The sequence below is a fragment of the Prionailurus bengalensis genome, chromosome B4, assembly GCF_016509475.1.
Source record: "Prionailurus bengalensis isolate Pbe53 chromosome B4, Fcat_Pben_1.1_paternal_pri, whole genome shotgun sequence".
NCBI lineage: Eukaryota > Metazoa > Chordata > Mammalia > Carnivora > Felidae > Prionailurus > Prionailurus bengalensis.
In genome coordinates this window covers 69,853,763-69,868,360 of record NC_057358.1, presented here as the reverse complement: position 1 = coordinate 69,868,360, position 14,598 = coordinate 69,853,763, and the positions used below count along the sequence as shown (strand labels likewise).

The window sequence follows — 14,598 nt, the reverse complement described above, 5'->3', positions numbered from 1 at the left end:
GGAGTCTGCCCTCTGCAACCTCGGGGGAAATCGTACCCACATGGGTGTGTGACTCCACTGATGTGGAACTGGAAATGGTGAGAGGTTCTAAGGGGACACAAATGTCAGAGCAGAACTTGCAAACAGGCCTAGTACATCCTGGGAGAAAGTGCCTGAGAGCCCAACCCTGGGAATCGGGCGGAGAGAAAACCTGGAGAGTAGTTGGCCAATGAAAAATGATCCTCGTGATCAAATTAATACTCTGAAAACAACTCCAAAGTAAGACGCGCTAACTTGGGTCAGGCTCTGGACATTGGGGTGGGCTCAGGTTCTCACATGAGCCCCCCACACTTGGGGAATTTCTTTGAGATGCTAGGACCGTCGAGGAGGGGAAGGGAAAGAACCTAGAGGCTGAATATTCGGCTTCTTGTTCCCAGGCCCAGGCAGCCCAGCCTGCAGGATTACACGAGATAGGATCGAGTCCAAGGGGGTCCCCAGCGAGGCGAGGCGAGGAGCGCCGGAAGGAATCTAAGAGTTTAATTAACTACCCCTTCCCCCAGCACACACGCCAAGTGAAGAGAGACCCAAATAGGCAATCCCCAAACCGTTTGATCAGAGGAAATTGGGTTTGTCTTTTCCCCCGCGTCACCCCTTCCTGTCTTTCAATCCATGAGGATTGTTGGTTTAAAAAAAGGGGGAGGGAGCATAAAATCGGGGGCGGGGCGGAGGAGAAGAGCGAGCTGCACTTGAGAACCTGGGCTGCGCCAGGGTGAACTTCATCTCGCAGCTTACCCGCCCCCAGCTCCGCGCCGCCGGCTGCTCGCCCAGCGGGTCCTGCCCAGCTCGCCGCCCGCCCGCCCGCACTCCCGGCCGCGCCGCCCCGCGCCCGCGCGCCCTCCGGAGCCGGGCACCGACCTCGCCGCTCGGGGCCGAGCCGGGGCGCGCGTGGGTGCGCGCCGAGCGGCCTGGATCCCGCGGCGGCGTCCGCGCTCCGCGTTTTCGCTCCCGCCGGGCCCCGGAGGCCGAGGGCGGGGTGCGCGGCGGCGCCGCGGCGCGGGGCTCCGGAGTCGGAGCGCACTCTGCCTGCAGCCCGCTGCGAGCGCCGCCTTCCGCGGCCGCCGCCGCCGCCGCCCGACAGCGCGCCCCGGAACATGCCCGCCGCGCGCCGCCTGCGCTGACTTCCCCGAGGGGCCCCGCGGCCGGCGCGGCGACTTGCCGGGCTCTCTGGATGGTTCGCTGGCTGCCCGCCCTCGCCCACCCCTGACGCCGCGGACCGCAGCACCGCAGACCTGCCGCGGCGCGGAGGACCGTCCAGCCGACCGCTCTCTGCCTCGCGCGGGGTGAGTGGCAGCCCGGCTCCCGCCGGCTCTGCAGAGGGGCTGCGGCGCGGCAGTGGGGGGCGAGCGCCGGACGGGAAGGGCTAGGCACCCAGGGGGTCACTGCGGGAGGTTGGGGGGGGGGGTGCTGTGACATCCAGGCTGGGCCGGCAGAGCAGACAGCAAGGGAGAAGGGCATAATCTGCTTGTTGGGCTGTGTAGACGGTGAAAGCAGATACTAGGTTGCAGCACCGACAGGGCTTCAGATAGGCTGTCCGCATGGCTCCGGTTTGCTGCATCACTACCAACTCTTCCCCTGATTCTCTCCTACGTGGAAACCCGTTCAGTGGCCCCAGAGTCGGGGCGATGAGGGGCGCAGGGAGGCGAGGGTGCGTCGGCATGTGTCCGCCGCTTGGGATCTCCTGTCACCTACTGGCCTCCGAAGGGAGGGTGCTGATTCCCTCCCAAGGCTCTGCGGGAAGGGCCGGTTGCTTTTCGGCAGGGGTGCTTCGGCTCCCCCGCGCCCCCCACCCCCATCCTCGACAAAGGTATTTTCTGAAGGTAGCACGTCCCTGGAAAAGAATGGGAGCGTCTTCCTCCCTTTTCGGCAGAAAAAAAAGTTGGAGAAACTGGGCATGTTAATTATTAGCAGGGCCGGGACTCGGGATGCAGCAGAAAGCTGTTAAAATTTCATTGCCCTCTAAGAAAAACAAACGACATCGCCAGTGACCATCGGCAGTGCCATATTATCTGGGGGGACTTGGGGGTAATTGCCCACAGATTGTCTTCAGGAGCCTGAAGAACGACATACGGATGGCACCGCACTGAGTTCCAGCCTGGCTGAGGGCGATTCAGAGTCAGAACCCAAAGGTGTTCGATTGCTGATTTTCTAAAGAGTATGGGAGGCAAGTGCGGCCATGAACAAGGTGAAGAGCGCAGCCTGGGAACCTGCCTAAAAGGAAAAAAGCCCCTGGAAAGATGTGGCCTCTCCGGAGAGGTTCACATGCATCTATGCTGTAAAAAGCATGCATGTGTATGTGACTTTTAGAATGGATTTGATGCAGGACGCTTTGTACCTAACAAAATCGAACGTGAGCATGCCTTACAGTTTCGTGTCCCTCTCTCTTCATTTTAATCAGCTGTGTGTGCAGCTGGTGTTACATAATTGGCGTGCTTCACCCTCAGATTATTTTTTAATGTACTTTTGGAGGAAGGGGAACTTCTGCTGTCCCTTCAGACAAGCCCAAGGTGTAGACCAGCAAGGGTTGCTGGATGTTTGCCCTGGTCCGGCTCCAGATGTGTGAGCTCAGCTGTTGCCTGTCACTTAGGTGACAACTGGCCTTTTCCCACTAAGCCTTTGCTGTCTCCATTCTCCTCAGCAAAGTGTCAGTGTTCAGCCGCCTTCTATTATCAAGAGTGGACTGCAGCCCCTTGGGGAGGCGGCAGTCTTGTTTGACCATCCTCAACAATATGTGTTTTCAGACTCTAGGAAGGGGGGGGAAATCCCATGACAGCAAGATAGATACATTTTGAATTGAGCACCAACTTAATCCAAAGATTCTGCTTTAATCAAGACAGCTCTGGAAGGATGACGCAATATTTGTCAAGCCTTTTTCCCTGGAACAATATTTACTCCCACCAAGGGATTTTCAACTTAAACAGCAGCCATTTATCTTGCTGTCTGGTGGGGCCTGGTTCGGGTTGCCTCCAGTGGGGTCCTAGCCTAGGTGGCTGGTTTGGCCTGGGACAGGAATCTGTCATTGTAACCCAGCTGGAGCCCGAAGAAAGCAAAATACAGCACCTGCTGGTACCAGGGGGGGGTTTCTAACTGCCATCAACTGGCCAGTCAGGAAACACAGAAGGAGATATTTTACAAGCCCTTCCAGAAATGTTTATACAGAGGATTTAAAGGTTAACAATGCATGTGTTCTACATATTAAAACTAAAGGTTCTGGAAACAAATGGACATTACCCACAGTTAAGAGTCAGCACGCTTGCTGATGGACTCGAAAATCTGTTTTAATAAGTCATGGCTAACAATAGTGACTCATGTGAATAAATCTAGAAGGAAGGAAAGAAGGAGGGAAGGGAAGGATCAAGGGAGGGAGGGGAAGAGAGGAGGAAAGGAGGAGGGAAGAGCTGGATGGTACATAGAGGTGGCCATGTTGATGTGAGCAAATGGGTTTAGTAAATTAATTTTTCCATCCTTAATTTGGTACTTAACTGTTGATTTGTCACCATGTGATCCTGTTGGTTTACAGATTTTTTTTAAGAAAAGTTATATATTTTACTAAAGTGACAGATTCAATCAGTTCTGCTAACAATACCAATGAAACTTAAAAAGTTTATCATGTTTTTATAATCAACTTCCATGGAACCACCGTTTGTCTCTATAATAAAGGAGATTGTAATGAGTCAGCTTTGGTCATGCAAATAAAATCTAATATCAGCTGGGAAGAAAAAAAAAACCTTGTAGGGTTAATAGCTAAACTATTAAGTTTAGAGTCAGATGTGGGTAAAAGTCTGATTGCTACTAATATCCTCTCCTATGATAATTCTGAAAAGACACAAAAGAAAAAGTTAAAATTTGAGGTTTCTTTAATGAAGGATTTGAAAAATTAAGCTGAAATCTAATTTTTAGATTAGATTTTAAAAAGTGGCATTATAAAATAATTTTTCTAACAACTTTGATAATTCCTTGAAAGCAAAACACAGAGTTGAATATTATGAGTGATGTTCATATTATTCATGGAATGGAATGAGAATCTTTAAAAATTACCTTCCAGTAATTAAGTAACTCTTAATGGCCTAAACCTGTAGTTTGTATTTTCCAATATTATGGGAAATGATTTTCAGAAAAAATGATCATTACGAGTATTCTAGTTAATTGCAGTCGGTTTTCTGGTTAAAGTAGTTCATAAAGAGTAGATTTTTCCTTTTAAAGAAGGGAAGTAATTTAAAAAGTCAAAGTGATTCCCATCTGTGCATAGAAATGTTAAAGATGCCACTTGACCAGGATAGACCCCTTCCTGTTGGAAAGATAGCTCTCTCGCTCTTTTCCCCTCACTTTTTGTAAAATAATATCAATTGTTTAACTCTTATTAGTATGAGAATATTCAATTTGCTTATAGCCACATGTAATTATTCCATAATAAAGAGGTGTTAAGAAAGTGAATGAATTGGATTTCTTGGTTGGTTGGTTGGTTGGTTGGTGTTTTAAGGGACCCTTACAGCTTTTTCTTTTGGTCACAGAACAAAGCATTTTCATTTTGTGCACTAACATCTTTGGAAGGCTGTTGTGAGAGCAAACACACTGGAAGAAGAAAGTCCAATAATCTAGGTGCCAAGTCCTGTATTGTTGCCGTTCCTCGAAACCTCGGGCAGCATGTGGGGCCAGCGCTCCAGAGCAGGGTACGGGGACAGAGATGGCACCGGGAACCACAGCAGTCCCCCCACTTCTGGACTTCACCATCTCCCATAGACACAAGTGTACCACCTCAGCTCCCACCACCACCCCGTAACACAAGACCACACTCAGTTTGCAGCTGTGCTGAACTGAAGTCAAGGAGGGTCACTGCATGTGTGTTGGTGAAGGAACACTTGGAGCAGTGGAAATGGGGGATCCAGTTAAGCTCTTGTTTCCCTCACTCCCCTCTCTCCCGAAGGAGGGATGGTGGGAAGAGGCATACATTCCAAGTTGGAGCATGCTGATGTCATGACGCTTCTGGCGCGGAGATACCACAGAATAATCGGATCACTTCCCTGTGTGCCAGAATGACACGATTTTTCCAAGAACCAGTCCTGAGCCAGTGGTCCACTGGCACTATTTCCAGTTACTAGAGGGGATCAGACCTCTCAAAGAAAATGGGATAATTCCTCCTGTGTTTCTGTGTTGTTCACTTGTTTAGACTAAATTCCAAATGCATTTTGGTCACTTTTGAAGGGACCTCTCTAGGAACAAGAGTGATTGCCCATCCTGAAGGGATTAGACCTTTCCAGCTTCATTTCCTTATAAAGAGAGATTTTAAATTTAAAATACAAATAAAAATGTCAGCAAGGCAGATGCCAGCGGAAACATTTTGAAACTTAAAGCTGGAAACTAGCAAACAGCTTTCATTTACCTTACCTAACTTTCCCCCAACCCCACCCCCAACCCCCCACCCCCGATCCCCCATCCCCCCATCCCCAGTCCCACTTAACTTTACTTAACTTCGCACCCGCCTTCTGTAAGTTTGGTCCTAAGTGATCCGTCTGACCAATTAAACTGCAGTTGTATTTTTCTCACTGGTAGATTTGGGGTCAACTCTTGGGAGAGGTGCCTTTGATTTCTAGTGGATTGCACTTCAGGAAAAAAAAAAAAAAGTTAGGGCTGTGTTATTTCAGTTGTTCTAGAACTGAAGTCATATACTCCTAAGAGTTTTGACCCAATTGCTGATTTATAGCATTCCCCAGCTTTTGCTTTGTGTATGCTTCTCTGTTTCCTTCTTTTCTCATTGGGTCTCTGGAAAGAAAGATTTGTCAATAATACAGTGGAAATATTGCACTCAGATGCAGACCGGTAAGTAGACGACTCAGTGCAGTGTGCTCTCACTCAGCTGCCCTTCTTTTATCCGAGGCAGATCCCACAGCTCGCAATTATGGTCTTTGACTTTGGTAACAATTCTGTTTGAAATGTTTCCAATTACACACAATATTGGCGGCATGTAGCAGCTGCATGCCAAAAAGCATTTCGAAGCATGTTCCAAGAATCAGGCTGTGATTGCTTTTAATTTAAATAAAGGCTATTTGGTTTCCTGTGAAGTTTTTTATAACCACCTCCCCCCCCCCCCATTTTTGTTGCCTTAAAAAAAAAGTCTGATATAAAGTAGCCACCACTTAACAAGATACAATATTGGTCCTGGTTTGTAGGATGGCCCTTTGCTTTGAGCAAGCATAACTGAACTTTTCATTAAAGGAAATTTTAAAGAAACATTGTACAGTAGTTTGGATTTCCCCAAAGAATAAGAAGGGAAGAGGTTATCTGATCACATACTGTAAGTAGCTAATGTTTTCAGGTTTCCCCGCCCCTTTCTTCTTTAGCCAAATATCATTCTAATTATCTTTGTAGGGGCACCTGGGTGGCTCAGTCTGTTAAGCCTCTGACCGGTTCAGGTCATGATCTCTTCGTGAGCTTGAGCCCTGCACCGGGTTCTGTGCTGACAGTTAAGAGCCTGGAGCCTGCTTCAGATTCTGTGTCTCCCTCTCTCTCTCTGCCCTCCCCTGCTCCCACTCTGTCTCTCTCTCTCTCTCAAAATTAAATAAACATAAAAAAAAAAATCCCCTTGTGGAGAAACTTAAATTATCTTTTTAGGTCACTGGAGACTATTTGACATACTGTCTTCAGATTTTTCTATTTTACTTTTGTGAGCCCATGATCATGTGTTAAAAATACATTAAAAGAGTAGGAGAGGTCAATAAGAATATTCTTTAAAGGAGTGGTGGGGGCGGTGGCGGTGGGGGGGGGGGTAGTGGGGGGGGAGAGACCAGCAAATAATTCCACCATTCTGCAGCAACCAGGCCCTCCAGATCTGCCCCCTCTGTGGGGTTGAAATTTCTGAACACTGAAACCTTTTAAAACGGTAGTGGTTTCAATCTTTTAATAGCTACCAGATATACCTGACTTATTAAATCTGAAAATAAGAAAATATACACTCTCAGGACTTGGAGTGAAGCGATTGGTTATAGCACCCGGGCGGCGGGGGTGGGGAGGGTTCTGTTTCCAGGATAGTTTGTTGGCCCATTTGAAATGTAACACCTAGAGCTAGAGGGTATCCAATAACTGAGGTGCTAAGATGGTCCTAATTAAGGTGTTTTCACATAGGCTCTTTCAATCCTGGCAAAAACATCCTATAGAATATAGTGCTTCTTTGGGTTGAACAGTAGTTGACTTGCATAAATGCCAACATCTCTTCTGGCATTTTTGGAAATCTTCCATAGCGTAATAAATAGTGCTGTATAATCCAAATTTGTAAATGCCATGTTTCATGTAGCCCCTGTAGAGACAGCTGAAATTAACCCAGGCTGCTAGGAATCATTGAGATCCTGGAGGCTACTGCCTAAATCCAAGGTACCTTTAACGAACAATAGTGAAGGCGTTTGATATAATCTAGGAGAAAGCGTGAGGTTCGATTTCATGTAGCAGTGTCTTGTGAAGAAGTGCCCTCCGACTGATGCTGAGACTTCTCCTTTATCCTTGAAACACTGTCTTGCAATTAATTTTAATTCTAAAAATTTCCTTTTTAGAGGAAATTTGCTCAGCTCGAGGTAAAACGAGGTTTATGTTGCTTTATCAGCGGAGCACCCCAGCCTGCCAGATACATGCCCCACCAGGGCCCATTGCTATAGTGACAAAGCCCACAGTAACCATGGTTGAAATAGAAAGTCTATTAAAACCCTTTTCTATATTGGCCATCTCCTCTGCCCTAGTTAAAATGCTGTCTTCTGGACACACACACACACACACACACACACAAATACAAGTGCATATATACCACTCTTTCAGTCTAAAAATAGTAAACTGATTTAAACCATCTTACAGTTTCACCAAAAGCATTTGCGCTTCTTTTTTTTTTTTCTTTTATCTCACTGATAAGCAAATAATATGGTAATCTCCTGAAGACACTCAGGACTTGTTAACCGTAATTGATATTTCCAACTATGTTATTTACATGCTTGGATAATCTAAGGTCCTTAGTTAGGATCTGAAAAAGAGCTAGTGTGGCATTTTGTTTTGTTTTAAAACATCACTTCCAAACAATTTAGGGAACGGTTAGATTTTATGTGCAAAGACTGCTTAGTGCTCCAGTGTTGAAACACTTATTGTAATGTGTGTCAAAAAAAAGAAGGCATTTTAAATTCTTCTGTGACTATGTAATAAGTGTGTTCGGAGCTTGGAGGATGCGCATGTTACATAATTTTTAGAAAGAGATAAAGTGAGGTCTGAAGTACCTTAGAGAATCACAGATGTTTCTTGTAAGGAAATCCATATGCTTCCTACAAATTTTGAACTGCTTTCTGATGCTTAGCCTTGTTAATTGCAAGAATAATTTCATTGAGTTCCTTAGTTCTTATTTACACGAGCCTTGAGAAAGGAGCTGAAGTGATAAACAACTTGCTCCCCTCACCTAATTCTAAAGTACTTTGGCCCTTATGTTTTTGTGAATGTGAAGGGAGGGAATAAAATATACAGAGAAGATGTTTGTGTTTAGTTAACGTAATCATGTAAGTTTCCTTTGTGGGCCTTCTATAAGCTTAAACAGCTTGCCAGGCTAATAGCCAAAAACATGTCCTTAAGTACTGCCAAACACGTTAAAGGCAGACCAGTCTTTCTTCATATTGAGGTGTTAGAAATGTTTTTTTTTTGACCTTCTGAATTTTAAGGAATAAACCAGAAAAATCACTCTCTTCTCCCCCTCCTTATCTGTGAAACCCAAAATTATTATTCATTGCAGTGCTGACATGAGAAACTGATAGGAATAATGATATTTATTTGAGAATGTTTTAAACTAGCTTGACTTGGCTGTTTAAGGAGGAAGCAACCAGCTTGCTATGGTGTATGATGGGTCTTTTGCTATTTATATGTTTGTCTTGCCCGTTGACACTGGCTTTTTACTTTGGTTCAGTAACTTCTGGCAAGTACTGGTCAGTTTATCCTGTCTCTTCTTGAGCAGAGCTTCAGGAATAGTGCTAGGGTGACTGGGTGGCTCATTCGGTTAAGCGTCCTATTTGGCTCAGGTCATGATTTCATAGTTCGTGGGTTTGAGCCCTGTGTCGGGTTCTGTGCTGACAGCTCAGAGCCTGGAGCCTGCTTCAGAAACTCTCTCTCTCTCTGTCCCTCCCTGGCTCACACGATCTGTCTCTCAAAATAAATAAACATTAAAAAAAAAAAAGGAATAGACAATAGTGATGTGGTATAATAATGCAGAAAAAGACAGCTTTTCTCCAGTCTCTTTCTGAAAATCAGGAAAATTAGACTGTAATATAGCTGTGTGATTTTGGGGAGGCCTCTCAACCTCTCTGGGCCTCAGTTTCCTCATATTTAAGTGAGGGAATTAGGCTAGATCAGTACATATTAACCAAAGGTTTGAATCGGAAATGTCTGTGCAGCTTTTTCAAAATACAAATACACAAAGATTTTAAGGCAGGAGGTTTTGAGTGTGGTCTTGCACATTTCGCCTGAAAAGGCTTCGTAGGTAATTCGATGCGCAGCTGTGGTTAAGAGCCACTAAATCAGATGATCTCTAAGATTTCCTTCTAGTTCAAAAATTTTGTTTCTAATCCTACTAAGCTGAACTGCTTTTCTTTCCTTCTTTCCTTTCTCCCTCCTTCCTTCACCTCTATGTTTATTCCTCATGTTGCTGTCAAAAATTTATAGATACCGCGGTAGCCCAGTTTCAGGATGGTCTATGTTCTGCTCTTGTAAATACTACTGGTAATTAATGTGAGGGAGGGACCATGTCTGCTCACCATTGCATACCCAATGCCTACCTAACATGGCCTGGCACGTGACAAATAGAGAGAGCCGAGAAAGTCAGGAAACTTTTTGAAAATGTAATATTACGTTCCAAAATAACATGCTCAATATGCTTTTTGTCAACATTCCAGATACCTTTCCAAATTAAAAACAATGGATATAATTGTTCATCTGAAAAACAACATGACAAATATATCATTTTCCTTCTGTTTCCAGACTTTTGGAATATCCCGTAGTGTATCTATTATTTTCGGGGGTCCAGATTAACAACTGCTCTTGCTGCTTTAAATTCAGAAATACAGAAATCACAAGTGTCGGCAAGGATGTGGAGAAAAAGGAGTGGCAGTGTAAATTAGCAGCCATTGTGGAAAACAGTATGGAGGTTCCTCAAAAAATTAAAAGTAGAAATACCATATAATCCAATAATTCTACTATTGGCTATTTATGTACCTAAAGAACACAAAACACCACTTTGAAAAGACGCATGCCCTCCTGTGTTTATTGCAGCACTATTTACAATGGCCAAGATATGGAAGCAACCTAAGTGTCCATCAATAGATGAATGGATAAGGAAGATGCGGTGTGAGTATGTATAATATATATAATGTATATACATATATATAATATAATTGTATTATAATATAATGGGATATTACTGAGCCAAAGGATGAGGTTGTTCCATTTATGACAACATGGATGGACCTAGAGGGTATTATGCTAGGTAAAATAAATCAGCCTGAGAAAGACAAATACCATATGATTTTACTCATGTGGAATCTGAAAACAATAGATGAATAAGCAAACAAATCAGATCTCTAAGTAGAACAAACTGATGGTTGCAAAATGGGTGAAGGGGAATAGAAGATACAGACTTCCAGTTATGGAATGAATAAATCGCAAGAATAAAAGGCACAGCATAGGGAATATAGTCAATGATATTATAATGGCATTGTGTGGTAACAGATGGTAGCTACATTTGTGATAAGCATGGCATAACATATAGAAGTTGAATAACTAAGTTGTACACCTGAAACTAATGTAACATTGTAGGTCAGCTATACGCAAATTCAAAAACAGTTTAATAAATAAGTAAACAATAAGGGGAAATTTAAAAAAGAATAGTTTATTTTTAAACAATAAATTCAGAGGCACTTCTGAAAAGTTATCTGGAGGTTGGGAAATAAAGGAGCAGATAATTTAAAGTGTAATTAACCTACAGTTAAAAAATAGTTTATCTTATGAAAAACATAGTTTTTCCTAAGTGTCCTTACCTTCTGGTGCCTGTATGTGTTGAATGAATGAATGAATGAATGAATGTGCAGTTTTCTGTGGTCATTCTAATGTGTATCAGTTTGAGAAATATAACCCAACCATAATTGCTATAAAGGTTTCAGAGCTCATCTAACAAACTTACAACTTCATTACAATTTTAAATCTCATTTTATTACATTTTAATTATGGTCATTTTAATGACAAAGGTCAAAATTCTTCAATAGATTTTTACCACTATAGTGTCTTTTTATTATTATTTATTTATTTAGAGAGAAGGAGCAGGGAAGAGGGGCAGAGGAAGAGAGAGAATCTTCTTTTTTTTTTAATGTTCATTTATTAAACATTAATAAAGAGAAAGAGAGAGAGAGTGCAGGGGAGGGGCAGAGGGAAGGGGATCTGACGCAGGCTCTGAGATGACAACAGGGAGCCCAGTGCGGGGCTCAAACTCACAAAGCTTGAGATCATGACCTGAGCCAAAGTCAGAGGCTCAACCAACTGAGCCACTCAGGTGCCCCTGCCAATACAATGTCTTAATAAAGTGTGTGTCTGATTAAGCCCTTCGTCCTTTTCAACAACAGAAATGCCAATTCCTATTTTTTTTTTGTTAGTGTAGTAAGCTAGCTAATTATAACTATTTTTTATGGCCAGCAATTATTTTGATTCTTTTACAGAGTCCGACTTCAGCCAGGTCACGATCTCGTGGTCCGTGAGTTCGAGCCCCGCGTCAGGCTCTGGGCTGGTGGCTCGGAGCCTGGAGCCTGTTTCCGATTCTGTGTCTCCCTCTCTCTCTGCCCCTCCCCCGTTCATGCTCTGTCTCTCTCTGTCCCAAAAGTAAATAAACGTTGAAAAAAACAAAAACAAACAAAACAAAACAAAAAAAAAAACTGTCCAGATCCATATTATACAGAGGCTCATATCCAAAATGTATATATATTTCTTGTTCTAGATAAATCAGAGTCTTAATAAAATATGATAAGTATGCTCTCAGTTTTTCTCAAATAACTGTGATGCATCTGAAAGTTTTATTTTCAAACATTGAAAAATTCTTGGTTACATAGTTTTATGGAAATTGATTAAAAGAGTTTATGAGCCATTTTGTTTCTTTGCTTTTTCTTATTTGGTCTTTGAAAATGGATTATTTCCTATCATTATCCATTATTACCCTTGCTGTAGAATAGCAAGTAAATTTAAAAAAATCCGTCATTATCACTACTGGCTGTGCCTATATAGTATAGACAAACAAAAAAGGAAATTTATACTTACATAGCTTATTTATTTTTTTTGTTGTTGTTATACATTGCTGTTATATGTTATATGTTGCCGTTTTTGTGGGTGGGGTTTTATTTTATTTGTAATTAAAAGAAGGATCTTAAAAACACACCATTCTAAAAGCTGGATAACTGTCCAGTTTCCTTTGACCTTTCACTGTATAGGATGACCAGTAGCAAAATCAGCTAACTTCAGCTCAGTTTTTCCTACTGGATGTCCATTGCCAAGTCAAATAATCAGGACAGTAGAGTGGAAATTTCTACCTGAATTAATCTACTTGTGTTGTTTGCACAATGTAACTGGAAAACTCTCTCTCTTAGCCATTATATGAAGAGATACTCTGAGGCATTTTAGTCAGGAAAAAGATTAAGTTGTAGCTAAACAGGGTTTAAGGATCATTGGAGATAAATTGAGAGCTGGTTCAAAGTATTGTATAAAGCTTTATTATTTATAAGTTTCACTTTTTTCTGACAGTTCACAGCTAATCTCCTTGTTTGACTAGACTTGACAAGCTAATATAAAAGGACAAGTTTAGGTTTGTCCAGGTGGGATCATAGCTCACTGCATCTTTTCAGGTCTCTGCTCAAAAGTCATCTGATACAGGGGAAGCTTTCCCTAATCACCCTGTATACAATGGCAGCACCTTTGCCTGCCCCGGACATTACCCAGCACTCCTGAGACCGCTCAACATGCTGACTTTTCTCCATAGCACTTATCACTACCAGACGGATACTTAGTTATTATAGCTGTCTGTTCCATGAAGTAGTCTCTATGCTGTCTCCTGCTTTATCCTCAATCTTAGAGGCACATAGAAGGTGCTTAATAAACACCTGCAGAATGAATGACTGCAAAAAGATAGGGAGCTGTCTGCGCTTCAAATTGGGACACCTCCTCCCCAATCTAACAGTATGTATTGCTGGGCAAGTTAGAGAGTTTTATGCTTATGTTCTTATTTTATAGTAAAGTTAGCAAATGGCTACCCTCATTTTACCGGATAAGCATTTGTGGACCACTTTAATGTCATATATAAAATAAAGACAAAGAGAACCCAGTATTTTGTTTTTATCCGAGTGTGAATTTTCAGAACAAAGATTTTTCTAGGTGTTGTTTGGATTTGTATGGGCATTTTGTTTTGTTTTGTTTTTGCAGCTAAACTAAGGTTTCTGAGCTGTTTCCTTCCTTGTCTGAATAAAGCCAGAGGAACATGATAAGAATATGAGGGAAGAGACTGACAGAATACCCCTCCTCCCCTCCCCTCTACCACAAAGTGACCAGTGAAATGTAATCAAATAGCAGATGGATTGTATTAATAGAAGATTGAATATTCACAGCAGGGAAGCTATGTGACTTACCTCTCCATAATGTATCCAAGCTACTCTGTAACCTTTACCAAAAATAGAGGCAGTATCTTGAGACAGACTTGTGCTGTTGCCTCGTGTGTGAAAATAAGGGTAACAATGGGCCATCTTTCACTCAAGAAATCGTCTGACTTAAATTCCAGAGGTGAAAAGCTAATCCTCTAAGTGATTTCAACTAGCTTACTAGGAAACCTAGTTGCTTAAAATTATTATTTTAATGTCTCAGGTTCCAGGGCTAAATGGGCATTGGGTCAGCTCTCCTGTTAAGGAGCTGAACCCACTTATTTGTCCAGAAATTACATCTTTTGACTGGGGTGGGGGGGTCTTTACTACTAATAAGACTAATACCTCCAACATACACAAAGCCTTGCAAATTCATTTACCTTTACTGCATCTTTGTGTGGAGGTTTAACTGAGATTTTCCCAATTTACTTTTGAAGAAGCTGCCTGTTAATTCAAGATGCACCTTCTTAAGGAGCTTTGGTTTGGCAGATCCTAAATAAATGAATGTTTGTAGTTCAGTTTTTGGAAAGAAAGAAGAAAAAAGCAAGAGGGAAAATAAGCAAGCACTTGAGACTTCTACAAAATTGTTTGATGATGTTTTATTGTTTTGTAAATATTGATGTTTACATTCGTTCTATATTAAATGCTTTTAGATAATTATAGCCTCTCCTTTAAAAAAAATTTTTTTAATGTTTATTTTTGAGAGAGACAGAATATGAGCAAGGAGGGGCAGAGAGAGAGAGAGGGACACACAGAATCCCAAGCAGGCTCCAGGCTCCAAGCTGTCAGCACAGAGCCCAACGTGGGGCTCCAACCCACTAACCATGAGATCATGACTTTAGCCGAAGTTGGATGCTCAACTGCCTGGGCCACCCAGGTGTCCCAATTA

At 42.7% G+C, this 14,598-nt stretch overlaps 1 protein-coding gene across 1 annotated transcript in view; it reads left to right on the top strand.

Annotated features, from left to right (window-relative positions):
- The first annotated feature begins 692 nt into the window (after nucleotides 1-692).
- PRICKLE1 (prickle planar cell polarity protein 1) overlaps nucleotides 693-14,598 on the top strand; it is a 111,817-nt gene continuing 97,911 nt past the window's right edge. Inside the window, exon 1 of the mRNA XM_043563415.1 lies at nucleotides 693-1,319. The gene's annotated coding sequence lies outside the window, so the exon portion shown is untranslated. The remainder of the gene's footprint in view (nucleotides 1,320-14,598) is intronic.